Below are 16,673 nucleotides of genomic sequence, written 5' to 3' on the forward strand. Positions count from 1 at the left end.
ATCTAGGTATCCTTGGTTCTCCTATCCCATGTATTTAGGGCTTGTTGGTTTCGTTGTATCCCCCAAATGTAGGCTTTTTTTTCTTCTTTCCCATGTGTGTTAAGCTGCTAGTTTCGTCCGTTCCGCCCACATCAGTTTGCTTGCTCCATCTGGCCCAATTACGGACTGCATGTTTCTATATCCCACTATTTGACTGCATGTTGGACTACATGTTTATATACAAATCACGAAACACACGCACTGCTGATGGGTATTATTTACATCGTATCTTTGCAAATCAATAAATTTTACTTTTCATTTCAAACAGAGTAGGTCTCATGCTTTTGCACAATTATTTCTTAATCCAAAGCTTGAAGACAATTTGTAAAAAGAATTAAACCACATAACATAACACATTACCATGTACAACAATTAGCAGGAATGAGTAATGTAATAGCCAAATTTAACACTATCATAAACACCAAACTCGGTATACTTCATTTTGCCCCTATGTTTATTCAGCTAGTCCGACTTGGGAGAGACTTTTGTCACTTTTTGCTGGTTCTTTAAGTCTGGTTGTAGGCACACAATTGCAAACACGTTGTGGTGCTATTCATATTTGACACAACAGTAAATTCAAGTGTTACTGAAAAGACGCCATGGTCATATATAAATAGAATTTCAGTCACTATAACAAAAAGAATTTTTTTTGATAGACAGAAAGCTTCCCGGGCTGATTTGGTTTCTTCTATCAATTCATGTCTCGGCATGTTTGGGTTTTTGACAAAGGCAAAGGACTTGTGTGAATTTAAATATTTGAAATGTGTGCTGGTTACGCCTGCATTCGTATTGATCCTTTTCAAAATAGTTTCATAATAGCAGTTTTATGTTTGTATATTCATTGATTACATGTGCTGTGACAACAACCAATTCGTGGTCGTTTTTTCCAATGATGGCAGCAAACCGTACTGAATATCTATGTTTATGTGTGCTGTCAACAGTATGTTTCCATTATGGCTATGTCTGAATAGGGCCAAAAAACTTTTGAATGTAAAGAATACTTACCAGGTGACACACATATTTCATACCAGTAGTTGTAGCAGTACTGGCTCTAGAGGAAAGATAGTGGCGGTAGTAGTGGTGGTGTTGGAGTCGTTGTGGTGATGATAGAGATAGTAATATTGGTGGTGATAGTAGTAGTTGTAGTAGTAGTAGTAGCGGTAATTTGGGTAGTGGTTGTGGTAGTAGTAGTAGTGCTCCCACCACTACTACAAAACTAAAAAAGCTTCTTGTTAATGAATAGAACAACAACAAAGCCATAACCACCCCATATCACACATAAAGGGCTGGACGTATTTGTTTTAAGCAGAGGGTTTCTGGTCAAATATAGCACTAACGAAATGATCTAAAATAGTCAAGTTTTCAATTTCAACCAACGTTATGATTCTTTTGAAAGGTTTTAGCATGCATATAGTCGTCAAGGTGTTTCATGGAAACTGCTCTTCATTGTCAGGAGAAAAAATGATGATGTAAAAAAGTTAACCAATACCACTCGACGGGAGGGTTCATGGCCGGGAAGGCTAAAATCGTGACGCTTCTCCGTTAAATGAGCGTAGCCGTCGCGGTACTTGCAATACAATGTTCTGGCTGAAGGAACACGGCGCGCCTCACTCGCAGGCTTTGACTATTTACAAAGACAACAGGATTAACGTGGATGCTATTTAATATGGGCACACATAAATAAATGTATTTACACATTTTCACGTCTATTCTTCATTATACATTTTTTTTAATTCGGCATTAAATTGTCATTTTCCATAATAAAGCACATTTCTGTCAATCTACTTCGAGGTTACGTCAATTTGAGCAGCCTCTGTGAACTTCCAATAACTGGTGTCTCCCTTCTGTCATCACGATTATGTGTATGAGGGTTCGGTGTCAGTTTGCAACTTGAATATAACATTATAGCAATGTTTTGAGAAGACAGTTATCTACTCCCCACATTTATTAAGCTTACCGATAATTATTGTGCTCAGATTGGGTCTTTTTCTAATCAAATACATCTGACCAAGCGCTACAGTAGTACAAATCGTGTTGTTTCTGTCGGGTTTTTTAAATGGTACGATGGTGTATTGCGTTGCCTGGGGATGCACGGCATCATCGAACATGGGAGAGAACCACCATTTCTTCCGTTTTCCAAGTGAAATGACAGATTTCGGCAGGAGAAATGCGCCGATCATTCCGAGTCGGACGCATATGAAAGAGACATGCACGCATTGAGTATGGAAATCCCCAAGCTAGGCTGAAGAAGGGAAAAGTACCCACGACATTCATTTATACTCCATCATTCCCTGTAACAACTTACTGTCAGTGGTATTTTTAACATAGATTAAATCAAGTCCGATTGCCAGTCGAATTGCCCCCTCTACAAAATGACCCAGCAAATTTGGTCAAATTGCCCCATAGGGGTAGTCAAAATGCCCCAATTTATTTAAATGAATAAATATAGGCCATAAATGCATAGTTTGTCAACTTTGATATTATGTTCTTCATATATACATAGTTATGAGTTTACTGATGAAACATTTGTCAGAAATATTACGTTTATATGAAGAACATAATATCATAATAAGTTGACAAAAAGTATGCATTTACGGCATATATGCAATCATCATAAATAAATTTAAACAAATTAGAATGAATGACCAAATTTGCTGGGGTATTTTTTAGCTGGGGCAGTTCGACTGGTACACATGAGAGATATATTATCAAAATCAGTAAGAGATTTCTTATGAGCTTGAAAATGTTTCGTTATAACGTTCTTTTGGTTTGAGCCCTAAATGATGCAGTCAACTCGAAACATTGCCGAATACAACGGCAAAATCATGAAGTACTTGTTGCTTTCATTGTTTTCCATTTTGTCCATTACGCACGTCGGCATCAGACTCGCTATTTGTCAGTAGTGTGTGCCGTGAAAGTTGTTCTGTATTCTCATTATTGACAGGATGTCATTCTACAGCTATGACCGAGTAAACCATAACTATTTCCATAACCAAACAATGGGGAAAGATATCGCTGTCCTGACTAGTATTTTTACAATTCACCAGTTTTCGGGGAATAACTTATCTGTGTCAGCGAATATTATCTCTGCCTGACTAGGTTGGGATCTTGTATCGATACTTTTTCAACAAAATAATTCCAGTGTAATTTTTGAAGCAGATAATTTTATTTTCCCTCGTCTGAAGCATAATTATTTAACATCTAACATCCATTTCAGAAATTATATCAGCAACATCTTTTACTGCTTCAGAATCCACGGACACTGTTAAGTTGTGAGGTAAAAATCAAAGAGGAAGCTCATCAGCAACAGGCACTTATGACGTCATGTCACGTGATAGCCCTCTGCTCATTTACTGTCGGGTGTTTCCGTAAAAGGCGGAAATACGAGTACGTTTTTTGTGTTTTTATTGCTATTTTACAATTTTTTTGTTCAATTTTAATCACGGAATGTGACTTTTAGAATACCCTTTACAATATATTTAAAGTTTTGTTTTCGTTCGTATTCTCCTTTAAATAAAGTTCTAAACAAGCGAAGAAGATAAATACTCTATTTTAATAATGTTTTGAAAAGAAATCTGTCTAATCCCGACATGGATTATGCTTCCCGGCACGGTATGTTTAGCTTTGGCGGTACTCCCCTACTCTCTCGAAATAAGCTCTCCCAAGAAATCCAAAATATAAATTTTAGCCTTACCGGGACATCTGAAAAATACGATCATCATTACGATTTTTTCTGCGCGTGGAGCTGGTCACTCATAACGCCCCGCACCGATCACCGTCTCAATCCCAAACTACAAAGCTGGCCTTGCCATCTCTAACCTCCTCCTCCTCCTCACAGATCACCGTCAACTGAGATCAAAACTCCACATCCCACAGGTCACTGCACCATGGCCCCCCACGGGCCAGGAAACACGCATTTGTTAACCTGTGTAACTTTCAGTGTATATAGCCTGTATAGACTCTAAAGACAATCCAGCTGTTGCTCGCTACAAAATCCAACCTTCTTTTTCTACTTTCTCACTTGTATATATGCTCTTTCCTCTAAATTTGTTTGTATTCTCATTTGTATATTGTGTACATTTCCCACCCCATACTCCCCCACCCACCCAACCATGACTTCCCTCTTTTGCCGCACTATTCTCCACTCCAACAAAAGATTTCACACCCTTACCTCCCCACTCCAAATTAACCCCATCCCCATAAACTTCGGTATGGACCTTGACTCCCTACTGCCATCCCAACCAACATCAAAACCACCACCCCCAGCGTCACAACCCCCAAGCAACACAACTAAATCCACTAAACGTCCACACATCTCTCCCTCTGAAAGCTCCCAATCAAACAAGAAACAATGCGACAAAGCCACCCCACCCCAAGCCCAAGACAACAAGCTCATACTCCTAGCCTTTGCCACAAACACTCACACTCCCCTCAATCACACATATTAAATCAATAAATTCGCCCTTTGCCTCAAAAACAACACAACATACAATACAAATACATAAACAATTAGCGCCGAGGCTTTAATATCACATTCACGGACAAACAATCACTAAACAACACACTAAAACACACTCTCATAGACGGCGGCAATTAATTGTTGGCAGTACCCACGTTGGCAAACATCAGTTCAGGGAGTCATATACATAGACACAAGGGAAACTGAATCAGACATCAAACCCACCACCTATAACCCTAACACACAAACAACCTTCCTTACATTCGACACCACTACACTTCCCACCACATTACATTCGGCGCTCTCACTTACAAGGTACATCCAACTCGCAAAATCCACAACAATGCAAATTTTTGTTTCTCATTTTCACATATATCCGACTACCTATGCTTTGTCCAAAATGCGGGTCGGACACACACACACACTTGATGAATGTCTACAACAAAATTACTGCATTCACTGCAACACACTCGGCCACACTGCTTCACAAAAACACATGTCCCATCAAACAAAAACACATTCTCAAACTCAACAAACACATTAAAACACCGACCTGCCCAAACCAGCACGCACAATACTCTCATATATCTCATCCTCTCAACCACATCATCCTCTCCCCCCCTACACCTACACCTCCTCCTCCCCAACTCATCATTCTATTTCCCTCCCCAAACCTAAACCCACCAAACACTGCAAGTGATAAGACAAGTACATGGTGTCAGAAGTGACTCTACCCATCCTAGCATCTGTCTATCCTCAAGATGGAACGTTTGTATCCACCTAAAGCTCTGGAACTTAATGGAAATCTCAGTGAAAACTGGGGTAGATACATTGCCATGGTCTACCCCCAGACATTTCATGGGTAAAGTGGATCATGCATTCCCACACTTGGATATTTGTCAGTGGTTTTAGGTAGGAGCGAATCCTTAAAGTCAAGATGGTACCCTGCACTCAAACGTGTAATATAGTTACACAATCGTCGTTTGATTATGAACATTTATTTGTAAATGAAATCTTACGTCTCAACATCATCGAATATTACTTCATCGCAGACTGCTTAAAGCGACTCTTCAAATTCACGTGCAAATGAATGCGCACACCCTTTGCTCAAATCGACAGTGAAACGAACGCTGGACTCGAAAGAAAATCAATCAATGCAATTAAGTTTCACCAACTCTTGGTGCTCCTATATTTTCGGCATTTGCTGCACATTTCAGAACACTCAGAAAAATAGATAACCAGCATGACGTGACACAATCATCTAGTTCGTCTGTTCCCAGAGATCGTAATCAACTCCAGACAAGCAACGTCTTAATCCAACGTTGAAATACGTGTTATCATAAAGTGGATACCTTTCTTGAATGCTTTCATCAATTGATTGTATTATCACTCGCGTTTTGGATATTAAATCGTAAATTCAATGCAAATGGAATTAAGGAAGCTTTTCCTTGTATGCACAATGCACATAGCTATTTGGCAGCTATTGTTTGCGTTGATTGTCATTGTGACATTATCTGCCGATGGTTATGGTTAAGTCACTTACCCTGACCATTGGACGCTGAAATCGACAAGGATCCCAAGAAGTACTACCGAAAGGAGAAAGGGTATCTTCATTTTTCACTCTTTGCCCCAACACCCTTAAACATCTGACTCAAATCTCACCAGTTTTCTCACCAGAGTGTTGAATACACAGCAGTTGTACACCGACTGCCGAGAGCGCGATGTGTGGGTTGTTAAAACCCAACAATGCAGGAGGTGAAGTTCAGTCTTCAATATTTCATATTGCTTTGAGATAGCAACTTGAGGGCACACCTGTAGAAGCGAAAATCCAGTAATAAAGCTATTCAAATGGAACAAAGCATCGCAACAGGCCACATTTCTAAAAGTAGCAATGTGTTACTATGAACTACAGCAAAGAAAACTTATGCAAACTTCAATTTAACTTTGACTCTCTGGATCAACTGAACCTCAAGTAATAACTGAATAGTAAATCTAAATCACAATGCTGTCTTAACAATATCAATGTACTGAATTTGACTTTGTGCCATGGTATAATCTGTATCGTGTCATAACAACGCTCTAAGTGGTGTCACTTTAAATTAGTGAAGGTGATGTTTATTTGTTTGTTGTTCAACGCTGTGCTCAGAAATATTCCAGCTATAAGGAGGCAATTACGGACTGCATGTTTCCTATATCCAACTATTTGGACTACATGTTGGACTACATGTTTATATACAAATCACGAAACACACGCACTGCTGATGGGTATTATTTACATCGTATCTTTGCAAATCAATAAACTTTACTTTTCATTTCAAACAGAGTAGGTCTCATGCTTTTGCACAATTATTTCTTAATCCAGGCTTCTTGAAGAAAATTTGTAAAAAGAATTAAACCACATAACATAACACATTACCTTGTACAACAATTAGCAGGAATGAGTAATGTAATAGCTAAATTTAACACTATCATAAACACCAAACTCGGTATACTTTATTTTGCCCCTACGTTTATTCAGCTAGTCCGACTTGGGAGAGACTTTTGTCACTTCTTGCTGGTTCTTTAAGTCTGGTTGTAGGCACACAATTGCAAACACGTTGTGGTGCTATTCATATTTGACACAACAGTAAATTCAAGTGTTACTGAAAAGACGCCATGGTCATATATAAATATAATTTCAGTCACTATAACAAAAAGAATCTTTTTGGATAGACAGAAGGCTTCCCGGGCTGATTTGGTTTCTTCTATCAATTCATGTCTCGGCATGTTTGGTTTTGACAAAGGCAAAGGACTAGTGTGAATTTAACTATTTGAAATGTGTGCTTGTTACGCCTTGGCATCTGTATTGATCTTTTCAAAATAGTTTTTATAATAGCAGCTATATGTTTGTATATTCATTGATTACATGTGCTGTGACAACAACCAATTCGTGGTCGTTTTTCCAATGATGGCAGCAAACCGTACTGAATGTCTATGTTTATGTGTGCTGTCAACAGTATGTTTCCATTATGGCTATATGTCTGAATAGGGCCAAAACTTTTGAATGTAAAGAATACTTACCAGGTGACACACATATTTTCATACCAGTAGTTGTAGCAGTACTGGCTCTAGAGGAAAGATAGTGGCGGTAGTAGTGAGGTGGTGGTGGTGTTGTTGGAGTCGTTGTGGTGATGATAGGAGATAGTAATATTGGTGGTGATAGTAATAGTTGTAGCGGTAATTGGGGTAGTGGTTGTGGTAGTAGTGCTACTACCACTACTACAAAACTAAAAACTTCTTGTTAATGAGTAGAACAACAACAACGCCATAACCACCCCATATATCATACATAAAGGGCTGGACGTATTTGTTTTAAACCAGAGGGTTTCTGGTCAAATATAGCACTAACGAAATGATCTGAAATAGTCAAGTTTTCAATTTCAACCAACGTTATGATTCTTTGAAAGGTTTTAGCATGCATATAGTCGTAAAGGTGTTTCATGGAAACTGCTCTTCATTGTCGGGAGAAAAATGATGATGTAAAAAAGTTAACCAATACCACCCGACAGGAGGGTTCATGGCCGGGAAGGCTCAAATTGTGACGCTTCTCCGTTAAAAGAGGGTAGCCGTCGCGGTAACTTGCAATACAATGTTCTGGCTGAAGGAACACGGCGCGCCTCACTCGCAGGCTTTGACTATTTACAAAGACAACAGGATTAACGTGGATGCTATTTAATATGCACACATAAAATAAATGTATTTACACATTTCACGTCTATTCTTCATTATACATTTTCTTTAATTCGGCATTAAATTGTCATTTTTCCATAGTAAAGCACATTTCTGTCAATCTACTTCGAGTTGACGTCAAGTTGAGTAGTTCAGACACGTGGACTGTGGAGGCGATGTCCCCTGATGAAGTGTTTCACAAATCGTCCTTCAGGGTTTGAGTCGGAAGTCTAACGACTTCGTAGACGTTTGGGTGTTTCTGCCTTGTCCCCTTGTTGATCTTGTGGTGATCTTGGCGATGATGTTAATTTGGCTTAAAAGCATCTACTTCGAAGATGAAGTTTGATCCGTATGATTGTGGTTGAGCTCTGCTGTCTGAAGTTGGTCTCCACTTGACTCGATACATGCCAAACACCCAGCCTCTGTGCACTTCCAATAACTAGTGTCTCCTTCTGGGTCCATCCTGAATATGTGTATGAGGGTTCGGTGTCAGTTTGCAACTTAAATATAACATTATAGCAATGTTTTGAAAAAGACAGTTATCTACTCCCACTATTTATTAAGCTTACCGATAATTATTATTGTGCTCAGATGGGTGTTTTTCTAATCAAATACATCTGGAAATACAAACGCCACTTAAATAAAGTTCTAAACAAACGAACAAGATAAATACGCTATTATCATAATGTTTTGAAAAGAAATCTATGTTCTCATGGATTATGCCTAGTGACTATTATTCTAATGTTTTTATAATAAAAATGCATCTGAAATACAAACGCCACTTAAATAAATAAGTTCTAAACAAGCTAAGAAGATAAATACTCTATTTTAATAATGTTCTGAAAAGAAATCTGGTCGAATCCAGACATGGATTATAGCTTCCCGGCACGGTATGTTTAGCTTCATGAAACTTCCCTACTCCCTTGGAAATTAGCTCTCCTGGGAATCCAAAATATAAATTTTAGCCTTACCGGGACATCTGAAAATATATTTGAGTCTTCTCGGCACGACACCGACGGGAGTCGCCCGTTACCATGATACCCACGGAGGAAACTCTTGAGCCTGGTGGCAGCCGTGGCGGAGGTACGGTATCCAGGGGGTACCTGATAGCCGTGGCTCAAAGCCAAAAGCCGATACATGCCTGCCTTCATTGTATTTATCGCATAACCTTAATGTCGTGTTTGTTTGTGTGTGTAGTAGTAGTAGTAGCAGCAGCAGCAGCAGCAGTAGTAGTTGTAGTGAAATGTGTGTGAAGGTAGGGTAGCATTGACAATGATTTATGTAAAGAATTTATTCTTACGGATATACGTGTGGAGACGCATGTACAGATGGTAAATCGGATGTAAAGTTGAACAAAAACTATATAAATGTTTGGTCACTTCTGAGTTGAATAAATGGAAGTAAACGTTGACCAAAGGATGTATAAACTGTACGACTTATGTCTAGATTAATACAAAATAGTGAGCTCGTACAATTTTAGACTAAATTTGATATTTGCAAGTATTTGTAAAATATGCCTAGTCACAAGCTTTAGGCTAGTAACCATGACAGACGGCATGAAAGCGTTACTTCAGACCGAAAACAGTCGGAGAAAATGTTTTAAAAGACAAATCTAAAACACCACTATGATAACATCATCAAATATATCCCCATCGAATAGCCAGTTCTAAGTTCGTTTAATGCTTACCTTGGCAGTCAGACATGAGTGTTTATACTTGCCCTCTTTAATGTACATACCAGCAACTAAACCTTTTCTCATGAAACGACTACTTGCCATATAACTGGAGTCACGTTAGTGAATGGTTGCAATAACATGCATGTGATACCCCAGTGTTTGCTTACATATATACTCACCCATCAACAGTTTAGACTCACTGAAGTGTAAATGTAGCCACTTACACTTCAGTCAATTGTCCTAAACTAGATTTTGCAAAATATTCCATAATGTTTAAAGGAACTGTTTACACATGAACTGATGTATTGTAAAACTCAGTGAAAATTGACGAATGCTTAAAAACTTTACACCTAAACGAAGAAGTTGACATGCACGATATTTGCACATGCGTTTCAGCAATTTGATGCATAATCCCAGTGCAATCCATCTGCCTAAGGTTTTACAGTTGGTTCCCTCAAGTTAGTGGAGACATTCATTTTCGATGTAACCATATGTATATGCATAACATATAGTGAATGCTTTAATTGAGTCTAAACTTTTGATGAATAGTATAATGTCATAACCATTCTCACTTCACTCACGTAAATTGGTATTCTACGGCGCTTCATTAATTTGTACCTTGCACCATTGACTATTGAGAGTGGATGGGCTAGGGTTTTAAACACTGTGAACGCTGTGAACCGCTTTGCTTGTTTGGTGTATCGAGTAATCAGAGTTTGGACAAGTGATTGATATGTGCAACAATAGAATCGAGTGGTCGGGTTTGGCGTGTTGGTTGCGTAACGTACGTTGCAGGTGACGTTTAACATAAATCACCAGTTTGGTCCAGAAATAGCCGCTCTTTTGATCATATATCTGGGAGATGAGTGAATAACAACCCATCCTCGAAACAATTTCTGATTGCTTTTTGAGTGGTATTTATAATTTGGTACAGATGAACACACAAGAAAAAAAATGGTGATTTACATAAATTTACAAATGTGTAAATATCATATTTATAGAAATGTCCAAAGTTGTAAATGTGGACTTTTTTCGAGTAACAGTAACGATTTTTATGGATACACAGCTTCTTTATTGCACTAAACGAGGTCGATGTACAGCAGGATGACATTACTGATAATTATTGTGATAATAGATAATGGATTTATGAAGCTAGTGAAAGGGGGCGTTGAATTGCATAAACGTAAATATCCTTCCAAGTTTATCTTGCCTTGTTCATACGTTGTATCACGTGCCCGCTAACGGTAATATCATCTGGCTAACTGAAACGTCCCATCTGTTGCAATAAAGAAGTTGTCTATCTATAAGCAAAAATCCGTTCTGGCAATTCTAGTTTGGCAATCCTTGCATATCCGATGAATTTATTTTTAAAGACTTATCAAACAAAACGAGGAACCATTAGCGTTGCAATAGGTTTGTAAAATAACACCCGTTAGCACTGGGGCCCACTGCAAAGCTCTCGTAAGACTTACATCTCGTGAAAAGAAAGAAAACTTTTCCCGTGGCATTCGCACCTCCTATACTGTAAACATAGGAGGTACGAATGCTACGAGATATTCCACGAGATGCAAGGCTTAATAGAGCTTGAAGCTTTAATGGGCTCTGAACCCTCAGTTGCACATCTCTCTAAACATCACGCCAGATTTTTGTAATTTTGCAGGATGGTGCTTGTGGTAATAATGAGATTATACGAACATGTTCTCTCGTTGTTCACAGGCGTACACAACATCCTCCTTAGGCAAGTGAGTTTGTTCAGCGAATTGGCCTTTGTTCGCCAACGGTGAATGGGTACAAGGGTAGGATAGGACTGTAAACCGGTCTAGCGCCTCACCGGCAGCTTGGGTTATCCTGGCGTAATACAATGCCTTAGCCTTTGATATTGCCACAGGTGCGTGGAAAGGGGCGCTTTGTAAATGCCCATCATTATTATAGTATAGATATCCACTGGTCACCTGGTTGTATCGCCCACATTCCGAATCCGGAAAAAACTAAAAAGACATTTGTGGTATTTTATGTGCATTTTATTAGAAAAATCAGAGGTGAAGTTTTGTACAAACCAAACGGGAAATAACAATTTCGTAAAGGGAAACTGTTGACGTGGAGGAGTTACTGCCTCCTGCCCATCCCGGTGTCCGTAATTAATCTACAGGTCATCAGGTGAACAGACGTATAAAGCGCTGCATGTCTTCTTGCTAAGGTCTGGCATATAAGCGTCTTGAGGAAACTACTCGAATAATGAGAAGCTCGCACACTCATTCTCCGAATGCTGTATTTACGCACCTTTATCCATATAACAACGCACCCATGCATACATACAAAACAGCGCACGGGTGGACGCACTCTCGTACATAGAGAAGGGACAAAGCAGACATATTATAAGTATCTTCCTTTTCATTACACTCGTATTACATGCTTGAATGTAAATCAGACAGGCTACATAAGACCTAAGACATGTTCTTGATCACCTTGAATGAGCGGCGTAGCATTTCTCTTGTGCCTGTCCACCTTTCGTAAAGGAATATTTGATTAGCTGCCCAGTTAGTTGGATCCTGTACCCTAAGGAAACATCGACTGCTGTACATTGTGGCGACACACCACCGACCAGCCAACTAAATAAATGGCCTAATCTATAAGCCTAGAAACACCCCCCATTGTCTTGACTTATTGGGACCACGTGGAAATATTATTTGTGTGGAGAATGTATGCTGTACCACATTGCACCATAGCCAGAAGTAATTATTACCAGAGTCACTGGATTGTCTGGCCCTGACTCGAATATTTACATCATCGCCGTCAAAAGGCTTAGTAATTACTGCGATGCGGTGTTAAAACAAGTGAACGGGCATTATGACCATTACGTCCAGTTCGTGTTTATCCAACTTTGACATAAGACGTTATTTGAGCAGAATAGCATTCTAACGACAATTCGTTAGTTGAGTAGCAGTGAAACCAAACCAAACTTTCATGACATCGTGAAACAGATGTGTCTCCTGTCAACAACCTGGAACTGCGACAGGCTCAACGAGAAGCGGCCTATGGTGAGATAGTATATAGTGGTACCACGATTATTGCAGGTGTCCTGTCAAGGCATGATGTAAATATATCGAGGTGATGGGAATACAAAAAAACATCTATGTCTACATGTACTAAGGTACTATAATAGTGTACCAAAACACGTCATTATGTATTTCAGGTGCAATGGGATAATACTCAAGAAACTCATCAGGCATCATACAATTGTCACCACATGGGAGAATAAAAGTAATGCATATATGTATTGTAAGATAAAGAAATTGGAAAGGATGGAACATTTGATTACTTGTATCCTATACTAGTTCTTCCAGTGTCCATATATATGGCTGAAATATTGCCGAGGTGACGGTGAAATTCTAACCTCCCTTACTCACTCCAGTGTTATGCAGTTTCAAGATTGGGAAACAATTCGCTACTTGTTTCCTATAAAGGCACATACTGAAGCCCCCTCCTGTACGCTTGCTGTGGTATGCATCAAGTTCAGCGTGCAACAAAAATTACTAAAATAATCTATTTTATACACAGAGCACTCTAATAGGTATGCAGAAACACATTCATTACATATTTCAGATAATATTGGGATAATGTCCCAGAAAAGAAACATAGCGAGGGGACGTAATTCATTGACCCCAGAGGGGAATGTCAAAATGTATATCTTATATATTTATTGTAATAGATAGAACATTTGGTCAGAATGAAGCAAATCACTACATGTAACCTGTAATGGCACGTGCCATCTTCAGCGATATACAGTTCCGATTTTTAGACTGAGTATCTTGGAAGAGATTAAGAACACCAGTCTGTGAACCATCTGTTCGCTATGGTTTTCATCGTTCAACGTAGCAAAGCTAAGAATTACAAAAGAAATCAGGAAACTTATTTCGATCAACGATTGTCCAAGTGGGACATCACTTGCCATTTCAGCGCTGGTAGTAGTAGTTTCCGTCGTCGCCGTCGCGTCGAGAGACCAGAATGAGGGCTCCGCTTCTTTCCACCACCTTCCTGAACGTGGGCCGCTTTGCCGGGACGGACCAGCTGTCACTAAATCAAGCCGGTAGTGACTGAAAACAGACACATTGGGTTGTACTCACACACGTATAACGTTCTTGGTACATATCTGTCACCAGATTAATTCGGGGTGGGATTCTGCGCATGGCGCAGTGTGCAACATAGCCACTGGCTCCGCTAGCCCGTGGTTAGTAAATATCCAGTCGGGCGAGTAAATCCTCCTGATCCACTATTACGATGGCTAAGCAGTAGAATTTTCAGGGTCATTTTGTTAATATATCACTCTCTCCGACTGGTTAGGATTATAATATCCCTTATAAATCATGTACAAGATTATGGCCTGATAAACATGGTCATCATGTCATGTAGCTTAAAGATAGTCATGCCGATCATGTCTCATTCTCATCTATTTTTTGTAATCTTTGCTTAGTTTCTACATTTAGAATTTCGGGCTAGTAGATTATTATGTGGATAGAAGTAACTTTGAGGCATAGCTAATACAGACTGGCTTGTAAAATTTGGAACTATTTGGTACACTGGCGAAGCACCTGTGGAATCATGCTGGCACTCATCGCGATGCCTCATGACACCATCGTGACCAACCACGTCATATTCGGATTAGTGTGGGTATTACTATCATCCTAAAGGTATGGTCATATGTCTTCGGTTGTTGGTGATCTGCAGCCTGAAAGATTGCTTTGGTGTATGGTCTATAATGGTTTTAGGATTTACATGCTAGTTTTGCATATATAGATGCGGTAGCAATGTCTTTCGTGCTCAGCGTTCAATACAATGTGTCATTAATTCCCCTAAAGATGCTTTAGTCATGGCCCGAAATACTGACGGTAACTGACTAAACGTTCTTAACACCCTCTCTCACTCGAAAGATTTTGACAACACCATCTCGGGGTGTACAATACGTAACTTGTCATGGCACGTTTCAACGATGAGGACACAGGCTCCACGCTTCCTGAGCAGGTATGATTCAGGGCACAAACTTTTACGTATGTCTGGCTATGTCTGTCTGTCTGTCTGTCTGTCACAATGCTGTCTGTATGACACGGGAGATGACTACGGGATGGATCAGTTTATCATAAAGATGTTTTCGGTTAGTTTCTGTTAAATGACAAGACTGGAAGCAGAAACATTTTATAGTTCTCTATTAGCAACAAACAAAATAGAAATTATGACCATTTCAGCCTGTTTATACTCATAATTGCATGCGCCAACGCTAAAATTTCGAAGCGATCGTAGCCGTTTTGACAGCAACATTCCATCTAAGATTAAAGTCATTCCGTACCAACCCGTTTGACGGGTTTACGGTTCGTACATCATCCTGGCAAAATCTAACTACATGGTTTCGTAAGCTTTGGCTGTTGACCTATCAGAGTTATCTTTATCTTTCTGGGGTAATAGAAATTATGTTCTTGTGTGGCGCGGAAATCTAAGTTCATCATTAGGGGCAAAGTCCCTTCCCAACCATCTTCCCCATCATGTGTGTATTGACATTTTACAGATACCGCGTATTGCTCGACGATGCGTTTTATAATGTGTATAACTGGAAACAAACACTAATCACATCGTTTATTGTTATTGATATTTCCACATGTACAACGTAATTAGCTAAATCTTCAAAATGCGGATTGGAAACATATTGAACATAATGATGGATAATTGATACTACCTTGGTCCTCTGCATGCTCTAGCCTCAGCCATTCGGTCCAATCTCTGCTCCCGTGCTGGTATATCACGACCTCTGATGTTGTCGTAAGTGGTTTCCACCTATAGATAGAAGTTAGCACTTTATACTTATAGTTGGAATCCCTTCCATATTCGTTTATAAACAAACTCCATGTTCCGAAAATCTATAACTAAGTCTGTATTTGGTTGTCGATGCGATCGCTGAATATTATAGTTACAATCCCGTGCTTTAACATGTTCAAGAAAATGTGGAAAATATATCCAGCTCGATTTTGGCATTGAGACGTTTGTTTATTATCATTTACTGTAACGGTAATAAGGAGCATATCTGCATGGTTTGACAACGTAGCTTATGCATGTAGCAGCCACGCACCGCGACTTCCCGACACCCAGACTACATCACACAGGCGTTCTCTGTTGTTTGTTTTCTAGACATTAATATATCACAGGACCACGCCCACACCTAGCCATCCTCTTCACACAGTACCTAGACACATCAACATATCACCGGACTCTTCATCCACACCCAGCCATGATTATCACCTGATACCTAGACACATCAACATATCACAGGACACCTCCACACGCAACCATGCTCCATCACTCTGATACCTGAACACATCCAACCATATCACGCTTTACAACCACACACAGCCATGCCCATCACCACAGTACCTGAACGCATCAACCATCTGGCGCACAACCACGCATGCTTATCACCTGATACCTAGACGCATCAACATATCTGGGACACGCCCACACCCAGCCATGCTTATCACTGATACCTAGACACATCAACATATCACAGCACACAACCACACACAACCATGCCCATCACCTGATACCTAGACGCATCAACATATCGTACACAACCACCTGTCCATGCCCATCACCTGATGCCTTGACACATTAACATATCACAGTAAACAATACACAGCCATGCCCATCACGCCTGATACCTAGTCACATCCAACCTATATCCTGACACACATACACCCAGCCATGCTCATCACCACAGTACCTAGACAAATTAATATATCTGGGACACAT

The sequence above is a fragment of the Haliotis rubra genome, unplaced genomic scaffold, assembly GCF_003918875.1.
Source record: "Haliotis rubra isolate DU_JTF1 unplaced genomic scaffold, ASM391887v1 Scf1400, whole genome shotgun sequence".
Taxonomy (NCBI): Eukaryota; Metazoa; Mollusca; class Gastropoda; order Lepetellida; family Haliotidae; genus Haliotis; species Haliotis rubra.